The sequence below is a fragment of the Heptranchias perlo genome, chromosome 16 (assembly GCF_035084215.1).
Source record: "Heptranchias perlo isolate sHepPer1 chromosome 16, sHepPer1.hap1, whole genome shotgun sequence".
In the NCBI taxonomy this organism is placed as follows: Eukaryota; Metazoa; Chordata; class Chondrichthyes; order Hexanchiformes; family Hexanchidae; genus Heptranchias; species Heptranchias perlo.
In genome coordinates, this window is record NC_090340.1 from 36,158,553 (window position 1) to 36,172,179 (window position 13,627).

Here is a 13,627-nt window from a genome sequence, read left to right on the forward strand (position 1 = left end):
TGAGTATATTCTAAAGGCTACCAACTAGTGGGAAGGATATAGGGGAGCAAATTTGCAGGGAATTTACAGAGAGGTGCAAGAACTATAGAGTAGTGATAATGGGGGACTTCAACTATCCTAATATATACTGGGATAGTAATAGTGTAAAGGGCAAAGGAGGGGAGGAATTTCTGAAGTGGGGTTTTTTAATTCATTCATGGGATGTGGGTGTCACTGGCAAGGCAGCATTTATTGCCCATCCCTAATTGCCCTGGAGAAGGTGGTGGTAAGCCGCTGCCTTGAACTGTTGCAGTCCGTGTGGTGAAGGTTCTCCCACAGTGCTGTTAGGTAGGGAGATCCAAGATTTTGACCCAGCGATGATGAAGGAATGGAGATATATTTCCAAGTCAGGATGGTGTGTACTTGAAGGGGAACGTGCAGGTGGTGGTGTTCCCATGCACCTGCTGCCCTTGACCTTCTAGGTGGTCGAGTTTGCTGGTTTGGGAGATTTTCAGGAGAACTTTCTTAGTTGGTATGTTTCCGACCCAACAAGGAAGGAGGCAGAGCTGGATTTAGTTCTGGGGGATGAAGTGGGTCAAGTGGAGCAAGTGTCAGTGGGGGAACATTTAGGGAACAGTGATCATAATATCATAAGGTTTAGATTAGTTATCAAAAGGGACAAGGAGCAATCCAGAGTAAAAGTACTTAATTGGAGGAGGGGCAATTTCAGGGGTTGAGAACAGATCTGGCCTAGGTAAATCGGAATCAAAGATTGGCAAGCAAAACTGTAATCGAACAATGAGCAGCCTTTAAAGAGGAGATGGTTTGGGTACAATCTAGGGGCGTTCTACAAGGGGGAAACGTAGGGCAACCAAAGCCAGAGCTCCCTGGTTGTCGAGAGAGATAGAGAGTAAGATGAAGCAGAAAAAGATGTCAGGTTGATAATACAAGTGAGAACCTGGCTGAATATAGAAAGTACAGAGAAGAAGTGAAAAAGAAATAAGAGGAGCAAAGAGAGATTATGAGAATAGACTGAAGGCTAACATAAAAGGGAGCCCAAAAGTTTTCTATAGGCATATATATAGTAAATGGGTAGTAAGAGGAGGGGTGGGGCTGATTGGACAACAAAAAGGAGGTCTACACATTGAGGCAGAAGGCATGGCTGAGGTAGTAAATGAGTACTTTGCATCTGTCTTTACCAAGGAAGAAGATGCTGCCAAAGTCACAGTAAAAGATGAGGTAGATGAGATACTGGATGGGCTAAAAATTGATAAAGAGGAGGTACCAGAAAGGCTGGCTGTACTTAAAGTAGATAAGTCACCAGGTCCGGATGGGATGCATTCTAGGTTGCTGAAGGAAGTAAGGGTGGAAATTGCAGAGGTGCTGGCCATAATCTTCCAATCCTCCTTAGATAGGGGGGTGGTGCCAGAGGACTGGAGAATTGTAAATGTCACACCATTATTGAAAAAAGGGATAAACCCGACAACTACAGGCCAGTTAATTTAACCTCGGTGGTGGGGAAGCTTTTAGAAGCGAAAATCCAGAACAAAGTTAATAGTCACTTGGACAAGTATAGATTAATAAAGGAAAGCCAGCACAGATTGGTTAAAGGCAAATTGTGTTTAACTAACTTGATTGAGTTTTTTTGACGAGGTGACAGAGAGGGTTGATGAGGGCAATGTGGTTGACGTTGTGTATATGGGCTTTCAAAAGGCTCCCTTTTATGTTAGCCTTCAGTCTATTCTCATAATCTCTCTTTGCTCCTCTTATTTCCTTTTCACTTCTCCTCTGTACTTTCTATATTCAGCCTGGTTCTCACTTGTATTATCAACCTGACATCTTTTTCTGCTTCATAATAGGCTTGTCAGCAAAAGCGAAGCCCAAGGAATAAAAGGGGCAGTGGCAGCATAGATGCGAAATTGGCTAAGTGACAGGAAACAGTGGTGAACGGTTATTTTATGGACTGGAGGAAGGTATATAGTGGGGTTCCCCAGGGGTCGGTACTAGGGCCACTGCTTTTCTTGATATATATTAATGACTTGGACTTGGGTATACAGGGCACAATTTCAAAATTTGCAGATGACACAAAGCTTGGAAGTGTTGTAAACAGTGAGGAGGATAGTGATAGACTTCAAGAGGACATCGACAGGCTGGTGAAATGGGCAGACACATGGCAGGTGAAATGTGGAGTGATACATTTTGTTAGGAAGAATGAGGAGAGGCAATATAAACTAAATGGTACAATTCTAAAGGTGGTGCAGTAACAGAGAGACCTGGTGGTATATGTGCACAAATCTTTGAAGGTGGCAGGACAGGTTGAGAAAGTGGTTAAAAAAGCATTCGGGATCCTGGGCTTTATAAATAGAGGCATAGAGTACAAAAGCAAGGAAGTTTTGTTGAACCTTTATAAAACACTGGTTCAGCCACAACTGGAGTATTGTATCCAATTCTGGGCACCGTACTTTAGGAAGGATGCAAAGGCATTAGAGAGGGTGCAGAAAAGATTTACTAGAATGGTTCCAGGGATGAGGGACTTCAGTTACGTGAATAGACTTGAGAAGTTGGTGTTGTTCTCCTTAGAACAGAGAAGGTTGAGAGGAGATTTGATAAAAGTGTTCAAAATCATGAGGGGTTTAGATGAAGTAAATAAACAGAAACTGTTCCCATTGGTGGTAGGGTCGAGAACCAGAGGACACAGGTTTAAGGTGATTGGCAAAAGAACCAAAGATGATATGAGGAAAAACTTTTTTACACTGTGAGTAGTTACGATCTGGACCGTGCTGCCTGAAGGGTGGTGGAAGCTTTCAAGAAGATATTGGATAAATACTTGAAGGGAAAAAGCTTGCAGTGCTATGGGGAAAGAGCGGGGGAATGGGACTAACTGGGATTGCTCTTACAAAGAGCCAACATGGGCTTGATGGGTCGAATGGCCTCCTTATTTGCTGTAACTATTTTGTGATTCTAATTCAATACCGTAATGAATAAATCTCTGGAAAAAAACTAAAACAAATCACTGTTCGCTGCTGTAGCTGTTATATTATTAAAAATGAGCTATAGTGATGTTTTTAATGTTTTAATAAAACAAAAACTCTGAAACTAGCTACTACAAATAAAAATAATTGAGTGGGGGAGGCTGTCATTTAGTCATGTCTTTATGGAATTTTATGCCATTAACCTCGGTTAAACAAATGTTTAGACACAAGGCTGGTGAGGAGGGATAGGCAAAGTAGGTAGAACCCTACCTGCAAATTTAACACACCTTTCAATCAACCAGCCTTATGTTGGAAATGTAAATTTAGCAAAAATTGCTAATTTTTGCATCCATCTAAATCCCATTTTTTAATGTTAAAAATGATAACGATCCCATTTTTGAAACTCCTGGTTTCTTCAGTACTGACCCCATTATTCTATTATTGTATCCATGTACTTCAGTCCCCATAACCACATTAAAAACTAAGATGTTGTGGTGACTCAGTGCATTGGAGCAGCACAGGATACAGACATAGTCTCCCAAACTGTTGAAATCTGAGTAGCACAGCTTGAGAAAACACTAATAGGCATGCAAGCATCACCTCAAGGCAACAAGATAAATAGGAGGGAATGTCATTCTCACACTACTATCACTACTACCGAAAAAAAGTTATCTGTTTTTAATACAACTGATCATTCTCTCTCTCTCTGTGTCTTTCTGATTTGACCACTTGTGACCCCTCCTCAGTGTTTTTGGATGTAATGTTTCCCTGACTAACCTGTCTGAACACCATTCACTCCTTTGATTGCTGTGATTATCTCTCTGCCGAGGTGTGATAAAGGATAGTTCGAAAGATAATCTGTAATCACCAGGCATTGTTCTCTGATTATATATGCTGTGCCTTTATGCAACTCTTCACTCACCTGACGAAGGAGCAAAGCTCTGAAAGCTTGTGATTTCAAATAAAGCTGTTGGACTATAACTTGGTGTTGTGCAACTCTTTACATTACTATCATATACACCTCTCATTGGCTGTCTCATAGTGACATTGTAGAGGTCTAAGAGCAGATATCCCAAATGTCCTGTTAGCTGAAGACATTGAGTGGGAGACAAAGGGGGAAGTGAATTGAGGGATATGGTATTCTATCCAAGAATTAAGATAGGAAAAAGAAAAAACCATTGAGATTACTTTGCTATTTACAATGAAGTATGACAATCACTCCAGACTATTTCACCTTGATCCTGCTTCAGTGGCAAACGGTGTCCCTCAATCAGGAATGTATCTTCTCTTGAATTCTTCAGCTAAGTCTACATTCATTGCAGTAGGCAGCAATGCATTCCTTAGATTAATGATTTTAAGGGGTGATGTTCCTATTTTTCCTTTGAAAAATGGATAATTGCTGGTTTATTATTGAGGTTAATGAGTCACGAACTAAATCGCAGGAAAGCCTGTTTTTGGAATGTTTGATGTCTGAGAATTCAATTTCATTATTGGTAGCAATAAAATAGCAGCAAAGATGACACCCCTACAATTATGATCCTTTAATGTTTCTCAAGCAGCAATTGAGCCGCTAAACAGACATAAATCTTGAATAGTAGAGTTTTGAAAATGTCATTATGCATGCCACGATGAAATAGATAATGTCCTGCAGAAAGCAATTTCCATGGGCTAAACCAATATGCCTTAATGCCACTGCTCTTATGTTCCAAGGCAAAACTGGTATATAATCAGAGCAAATGGTAGAACAAACGATGGACTATGAGACCATAAGCTATTGACTCCCTACGAGAAAACTACTGTTGATCTGTTCAGAAGGGAATCCTTGGAAGGCATCCAGTCTGTAGAGCTTGGGGGAACAGAGCAGACCTCAAGTAAGAACTACATTATTCAGATATTCAGTGATGTGCAAAACATTTTATGGTCCAATATAGTGATTGTGCCCAATTTGTTGAGCATGTAATGAAAATATATATGGGTAAGGGTGCTTATTTACTCACAATGTACCATCTCTGATCCACTGAAAAATACCTACCAATGGCCAACACATGCATGGGGCTGAATTTTCCTGAATCCACCCCATGTGGAAGTGTTGGATGGAATTTCTATCTGCAGTTCTGATCCTGCCATGACCCTGGCCCAGTTTCCTAGGTCAGAGGTCATTAAGTATCAGGATCTGTAGCCATATTCTAGATCCTATTGTTTAATGTTGCAGCTGTAATCAAGATCCTATTCCTTAATATTGGATTTGTAGCCATTGTCTAATTCATGTTGTTTAACATTGGGATTGTAGCTGTAGTCTGGATCCTATTGTTTATTTTGGGGTTGTAGCTGTAGTCTAGATCTTATTGTTTAATATTTTGGTTGTAATCAAAATCCTATTGTTTACTATAAAAAGGCCAGTGATAGTATGGGAACTTGAGGAAATCTACAACTGGGAGAAGATTAAAAATCTATTATTGACAAAATGCCGCTGGTCATTGCATTGAGCATAAGTCAGGCAGGTATATTGTAAATATCAATCAACATTGGCTACTGCAGCACCAATGACTTCTTACGTATATCAGTCATCTAAGAACATCCTAAGCCTCGGCCCTTGAGATTTGCTGCAGTCAAACAAGGAGCATATCACAGATTTAACTTTCGTAAAGACGTACAAGTCCTAAAAAAAATGCTCCCCACACTCTTTGTTATTTGCTGTGATCGTACTTCTTGTTATAATGAAGTAAAAGCCTGTGTGGGAAGGACAAAAACTTCTCTATGATTTAATGGTTCCAGGTGCTGTGAGTCAGGCTGTTTGAATTAGCCGATGTTCAATGCAATGGCTGAGTGTTCTATGATGAAAAATTATTCCTTTTCCTTGGATCTGAGAAGCAGTACAATTATAGCTCTAATCATTCTAAGCCAAGATTTATCTTACTGTGCAAAGTACATAGTCATAGGCCAATAATTTATGTTTGTGTTGCATACACGTGGAAGCTTTACATGAAACCTGGGAGTTTAGATTAAAGTGACAGAGCAGTGTTTAATGCATCTAAAGGATCCATGTTGTACACAGTGGGCTTCACTCAGAAGGATGTGATTTATTTTTCTCTGTTCTTATTGCTAATGTTTTGACAAGATACTTTGATTAGCCAGCTCCGAGTCTCTGAACAGTTACTTACTGTCCTTCTCAGCACTTTTATTAACATTCCCAGGCCATCAGTAACATTTCTGCACCTGAATAAAGCCAATAACAGGATTCCAAACATCTACTTTATACCAAGGACACTTTGAATTAAGAAATGCTCCACAATTGTGTATGTTTTTCTATTTTATACACAATGGGCCCCTAAATCAAATTGAATTTTTATGAAGGAAGAATTTATTTCCATTAGATTTAGCTTTCTTCAAATTTTTGTTGAGATTAGTCGATCTCCTGTGACATTGCACATGGGGAGTCAAGACCAATGGCATATTTCAGGTCAAGCAGGGTTATAGGGTGGAGAGAAGTAATTGTACTAAGGCAGGAGAGGGCAGAGGAGGCAGTAGGAGTGGGATGGAGAGAGGAGGAGAGTCGGGAGTCAGAGAGAGGTGAGGGGGAGGGTGGAGAGAGTGAGAGGACTGTGGAGGGAACTGAGGATGGGGTGACACGGAGAGGGGAAGAGGGAAGGAAGGTGAAGGGGCAAAAAGAGGGAAGTGGAGAGGCAAGGAGAGACGGGGAGGGGAGAGGGTGATGAAAGGTAGGAGGAGAGATAAAGGGAAGGGGGAGAGGAAAGAAGAAGAGCAGAAGGAAGGGGAGAATGGGTAGGAGGAGAGAGAGACTGGGGGAGGAAGAGAGGGGGCAGCTGGAAGAGAAGGAGGAGGAGATGGAGCAGAGGGAAGAAGAAAGGTGCAGGTGGGGGAACAGGAGCAGGGAGGAGGGGGGAAGTTAGGGAAAGAGATGCACAGAACGGGGGATGATTTCCTCCTGTAGGGCTGTTGTACTAGGCCATTTTCTCCTAAATAGGTGAGGGGGTTTATTTTCTCATTGGTGTTCCTCTGTGGGGGAGGGGCTGTCGGTAGGCCATGTTCCCCTGAATGGGGAGAGGTCAATTTTCTCTTCAGTGGAAGGAGATTAAATACACAGCAGTGGGATTGCTGGGTTCCTTTTATTCCTCAGCTAGGGGTGGGAGGAGTGGCCAATCTTCTCATTAGGTTAGTGCACAGAATAACGTAGGTTGCACATGTGTGATTTTCTGGCAGGTGAGGCTCCCCAATCGAACATGCAAGTGGAAAATTTAGAGTCATTATTTTATTTTTATTCGTTCATGGGATGTGGGCGTTGCTGGCAAGGCCAGCATTTATTGCTCATCTCTAATTGCCCTTGAGAAGGTGGTGGTGAGCTGCCTTCTTGAACTGCTGCAGTCCGTGTGGTGAAGGTTCTCCCACAGTGCTGTTAGGAAGGGAGTTCCAGGATTTTGATCCAGCGACGATGAAGGAACGGCGATATATTTCCAAGTCGGGATGGTGTGTGACTTGGAGGGGAACGTGCAGGTGGTGTTGTTCCCATGTGCCTGCTGCCCTTGTTCTTCTAGGTGGTGGAGGTCGGGGGTCTGGGAGGTGCTGTTGAAGAAGCCTTGGCGAGTTGCTGCAGTGCATCTTGTAGATGGTACACATTGCAACCATGGTGCACTGGTGGTGAAGGGAGTGAATGTTTAGGGTGGTGGATGGGGTGCCAATCAAGGAGGCTGCTTTGTTCTGGATGTTGTCCAGCTTCTTGAGTGTTGTTGGAGCTGCACTCATCCAGGCAAGTGGAGAATATTCCATTACAATTCTGACTTGTACCTTGTAGATGGTGGAAAGGCTTTGGGGAGTTAGGAGGTAAGTCACTTACCACAGAATACGCAGCCTCTGACCTGCTCTTGTAGCCACAGTATTTATGTGGCTGGTCCAGTTAAGTTTCTGGTCAATGGTGACCCCCAGGAAGTTGATGGTGGGGGATTCGGCGATGGTAATGCCGTTGAATGTCAAGGGGAGGTGGTTAGACTCTCTCTTGTTGGAGATGGTCATTGCCTGGCACTTTTCTGGCGCGAATGTTACTTGCCACTTATGAGCCCAAGCCTGAATGTTGTCCAGGTCTTGCTGCATGCGGGCTCGGACTGCTTCATTATCTGAGGGGTTGCGAATGGAACTGAACACTGTGCAATCATCAACAAACATCCCCATTTCTGACCTTATGATGGAGGGAAGGTCATTGATGAAGCAGCTGAAGATGGTTGGGCCTAGGACATGCCCTGAGGAACTCCTGCAGCAATGTCCTGGGGCTGAGATGATTGGCCTCCAACAACCACTACCATCTTCCTTTGTGCTAGGTTTGACTCCAGCCACTGGAGAGTTTTCCCCCTGATTCCCATTGACTTCAATTTTACTAGGGCTCCTTGGTGCCACACTCGGTCAAATGCTGCCTTGATGTCAAGGGCAGTCACTCTCACCTCACCTCTGGAATTCATCTCTTTTGTCATTTTTGGACCAAGGCTGTAATGAGATCTGGAGCCGAGTGGTCCTGGCGGAACCCAAACTGAGCATCGGTGAGCAGGTTATTGGTGAGTAAGTGCTGCTTGATAGCACTGTCGATGACACCTTCCATCACTTTGCTGATGATTGAGAGTAGGCTGATGGGGCAGTAATTGACCGGATTGGATTTGTCCTGCTTTTTGTGGACAGGACATACCTGGGCAATTTTCCATATTGTTGGGTAAATGCCAGTGTTGTAGCTGTACTGGAACAATTTGGCTAGAGGCGCAGCTAGTTCTGAAGCACAAGTCTTCAGCACCACAGCTGGGATGTTGTCGGGGCCCATAGCCTTTGCTGTATCCAGTGCACTCAGCCGTTTCTTGATATCACGTGGAGTGAATCGAATTGGCTGAAGACTGGCTTCTGTGATGGTGCGGATCTCAGGAGGAGGCTGAGATGGATCATCCATTTGGCAGTTCTGGCTGAAGATGGTTGCAAATGCTTCAGCCTTGTCTTTTGCACTCAGTGCTGGACTCCGTCATCATTGAGGATGGGATTGTTCACAGAGCTTCCTCCTCCTGTTAGTTGTCCACCGTCATGTATGACTGGATGTGGCAGGACTGCAGAGCTTTGATCTGATCCATTGGTTGTGGGATCGCTTAGCTCTGTCTATAACATGCTGCTTCCGCTGTTTAGCATGCATGTAGTCCTGTGTTGTAGCTTGACCAGTTTGGCACCTCATTTTTAAGTACGCCTGGTGCTGCTCCTGGCATGCTCTTCTACATTCCTCATTGAACCAAGATTGGTCCCCGGCTTGTTGGTAATGGTAGAGTGAGGAATATGTCGGGCCATGAGGTCACATAATATTAAATAACTGATGCTTGGTTATCATGCAAACAAGAGGGAAGAAGCAATGGAACAAAAAGTAAAGAAGATGCAATAAAATCAGTTTTCCAGTGAGCTTTAGAATTTTACTTTGTGTAGGCGTTTTCAAGAACCCAGTACAATAAGAGCAAAACAGTTTTTTTTTATTTAACCAACATGATTGCACAGCCTTTGACATATCTGCCATCATTTGTAGGCAGTGAATTTTGAACTGAAACTTTTTCATTTTCTGCATGAAGTAAGTCAGTTTCTCTTTTTTTAAGTTCTCTACTCCCTGTACTATACTTGACTGGTTCCAAGCAATCTGCCAATTCTGTTTCTGAACTGGCTGATTTGCTGACCTTCCAATTTTCTCTTTCTTCCTCTTTCAACACTTCCACATGTGCTATGCGGCTCTCGCCGTGCAATGAAATAATTCATATCGGCTAAAGGGACCCTTATCTTCACAAAACGGTGTTTGGCATTTCTTTTGTTTATTTTCACATTCTCTCATTGTTGACCTGTGACTCGTTGTATGCAGAAAGACATGGGATTCTTTTGGTTCTTTTCTGTCCACAAACAAAAAAAGTTGCCAAATACTTTAATGGCCCTTTAATGGAAGACATGCACACATACATGAAAGACACACAAGACAATTAATTTAATGACAACAATGTTTAGAATCATTTCTTTGGGTTGGTGTGCTTTAAAATTTTCAGTATTGTTGTATATAAAATACATATACTTAGGATATACTTACAAGTTTAGTGTCACATTGATCGTATAACTCTGGAATCAGGGCGCCACCAGACTCCACAGGACATAGTTTCACACCGCTTCAGTTTGACAACATGGAGCGTAAATGGAGTGCAGTGCGAAACCTAGTTTACAGGTCAGATGGTCAATTTAAATGTTTAGGGGGGAGGAATTCTCCCCTTTCTCCTTTCTAAATGTTGGGAGAGAGCTCAGCCAACATCTGTATCCAGGGACGTGCACTGCTCTCACCCAAGCAGGAGCTAGGCAAAGTAAAGGCGGGTCTACTTGGCTGGAATCCGAAACGTAGCTATGGGTCTCAGAGCAGTAGCTGTGGTGTATATACACGTTAAGGTAGAGGCGGAAAGAGGAAATAATCCTATACTATGGAAGGAAAGGGAAATAACAATAATATACTCCATGGATTGAGAAGAAGTAGGTAATAATTCAGCTTAATGTGGAGAGCAGGGAAAGGGTCAGAGTAGGTCCTCAGTACACACCAGAAATGGCATTTTGGGACCTGGGATACCTGTGAGCAACACAATGGGAGTTCTAACCAGTAGAATATACTTCATTGGACAATGCTGACATTAATACAGAAGGGAAGGAGAAGAATGTTTGCTGTGCTTTATAGTTAGTGCTTTTTTGCTATAAAAAGTGACAAGATACTACTTGGTCATCCATTGGAAATCTTTGACACTGTACAAACTTACTGCAGATTATTTTAATGTTATGAGTGTGTGGATGCTTTGGACTGTGCTCTCATTATTTACTGGTTGGTGCAATGCTCTTTCCATGCTGACCTCAATGAGAGATCCGGTAGCACGTATCGTGCAGTATAACTGTGGTTAGCAGAGTGCTCATTGCAATTGACAGCAGCATCACAGTAGATTAAATCTGATTATTTATATTTCTGAAAATCTATATTAAGTGGTGAAAGTTATTACATCTTCTTTTTCCTATCTGCACTTTACAGTGGAAATTATATTAATTAAGAGAAAATTCTTTAGATTGAGTTAAATATTTTTTCTTAACAGTGCTTTGTATATATTTCCACAAAATCTGACGTAGCCTTATGAATGCAAATAAGAGTTTATTTTTAAATATACACCTTCAGCAAAAAAGGACTAAAGGTGGGATTGGACATAGATTTATGGTGCAATTTCACAAGATGTTTGGGCAGACTGTTAATTAGGCCTGTTAAATAGTGTGCAATATACTATGAAAAAAAAACGATGGACTCTAGGAGTTTTGACAGAATCACATAGCAACAAACTCATATAACCTATGAATTATACAGTCATCAACAATTTATGCAGCAAGTTTTCTGGATAATCAGACTTTTTAATCAAAGATTTATCTACAGTGTACGTTAGTTAGATTCTAATTTACTGTACATATTAATAAAACACATAAAAATACATAAGTCCGCATTTTATGCACATTTCTTCTTATTTTCACTCCTTGATAGTTCTGACCCATAAACCCTAAACAATAGAACAATATGCACAATTCAACCTTTTTCCTAAGGAGAGGCTGGACAATGTTATAACTTAGGTCTTTTTCTCAGAGAGCTATATTCTTGGAAGGTTTCGAGAACTTCACGTAGTTTACAGCTGTAGGTAAAACTGGAACCTGTGCTGCTCTGTGGATTAAAATTAATGGATAGAAATTTTTTGCAGGATGCACTGCCCCTTTACACACAAGTTCCCGATAAGTGCCCCATTATACAAAGCTCTGCGTTCAGTGCTTAATTCATAAAATCTACCCTGACAGTTCACAACAAGCCATGGCATATCCTTTTCATGGGGTACCTTTAATATTTCACAATTATAATATTATAATTTAGGGAACTTTTTGACACTGCTCATTTGATCATATTAATCACTTTTCTCCTCTCCTCAGAGATGTCTGGACACTATCTTGAAACCCCTTGGTGAAAACAAAAGTTAAAAATTAGCAGTCAATACAGTTCTAAAATAGTCGGTTTCAACCATTCATTGCAAAATTAGTTTAGGTTTCTTGTTTCATGACTGATTAGGAATGGGAATAGTTGTAAAAACGAGCTGCAGTTAAACATCATGGGTTTGTAGCCTAAATACTAATGATCTGGTTCAGTCCACAGAGCAGCTTTCACAGATCTGCTGAATGCAGATCTGAAGCAGGGAGTGAGAAAAAGGAAACTATTTTTGCTTAGGCCTCAAACTTTATAGGAACATGTGCACATTTGAAACATAGTCCCAGTTGCTTGGAAATTTCCTCTGTGATGATAATGATAACATTATAAATATAAAAAATTAAAGCATAGGAATGATCTCGCTGATATAAATTGTACTACAACAGTACAATACTGCCGAGTACAACTGAGTTCTAAGTGTAACCAAAATGAAAAAAAGGCTCATAATTTAGAGTTAGTCTCCGCCCCGCCTGAGCTCATCTGCTGCTGAAACCCTCATCCATGCCTTTGTTACCTCTAGTCTCGACTATTTCAATGCTCTCGTGGCCTCCTCCCACCTTGCACCCTCCGTAAACTTGAGCTCATCCAAAACTCTCCTGCCCGTATCCTAACTCGCACCAGATCCCGTTCACCCATCACCCGTGTGCTTACTGACCTACATTGGCTCCTGGTTCGGCACAGCCTCATCCGTGTTTTCAAATCCCTCCATGGCCTCACCCCTCCCTACCTCCGTAACCTCCTCCAGCCCTACAACTCTCCGAGATCTCTGCATTCCTCCGATTCTGGTCTCTTGCGCATCCACGATTTTCATTGCTCCATCATTGGCAGCCGTGCCTTCAGCTGTCTAGGCCCTAAGCTCTGGAATTCCCTCCCTAAACCTCTCCACTTCTCTACCTCTCTCTCCTCCTTTAAGACACTTCTTGAAGCCTACCTCTTTGACTGAGCTTTTGGTCACCTGTCCTAATATCTCTTTATGTGGCTCAGCATCAAATTTGGTTTGATAACGCTTGTGAAGTGCTTGGGACATTTTACGATTTTAAATATGCTATATAAAGGCGAGTTGTTGTCGTCGTCGTCGTCGTCCATAAATGAACTTTGACTGATGCAAGTTAGAAGGCCATGCAGTATGCTAGGACATTAAATGGTTAATTTCAATGGTTATCCAATATTGACATCCATATCTCATTTCAAATAAATTGTGCCTCTTTATAAAATTCATTCCAGTAACGCTATGTGTGGAGGGGGGGGGAGGAGGGGGGAGGAAAGAGGGTAAACAAGAAGAAATAAAGTCACCTTGGCAAGTTGTTACAGTGCATATTGTAGATAGTACAGGGTGCACCAGTGATAGAGGGGGCGGATATTGACTTCAGTGGCAAGTGAACTGTTCTGTCTTGGATGGTGTTGAGCTTCATGGGTGTTGTTGCGGCTGCTTCCATCCAGGCGAGCAGTGGGTTTCCATTCCACTCCGGACTTGAGCCTTGTAGATGGTGGAGAAGCACAGAGGGATCAGAGGGTGAGCTACTCATTTCAAAGTAACTAGTCTCTGCCTGGCTCTTGTAGCCACAGTGTTAATATAGCTGTTGCAGTTCAGCTTCTGATCAATGGTCACTCAAAAGATGTCAATAGTAGG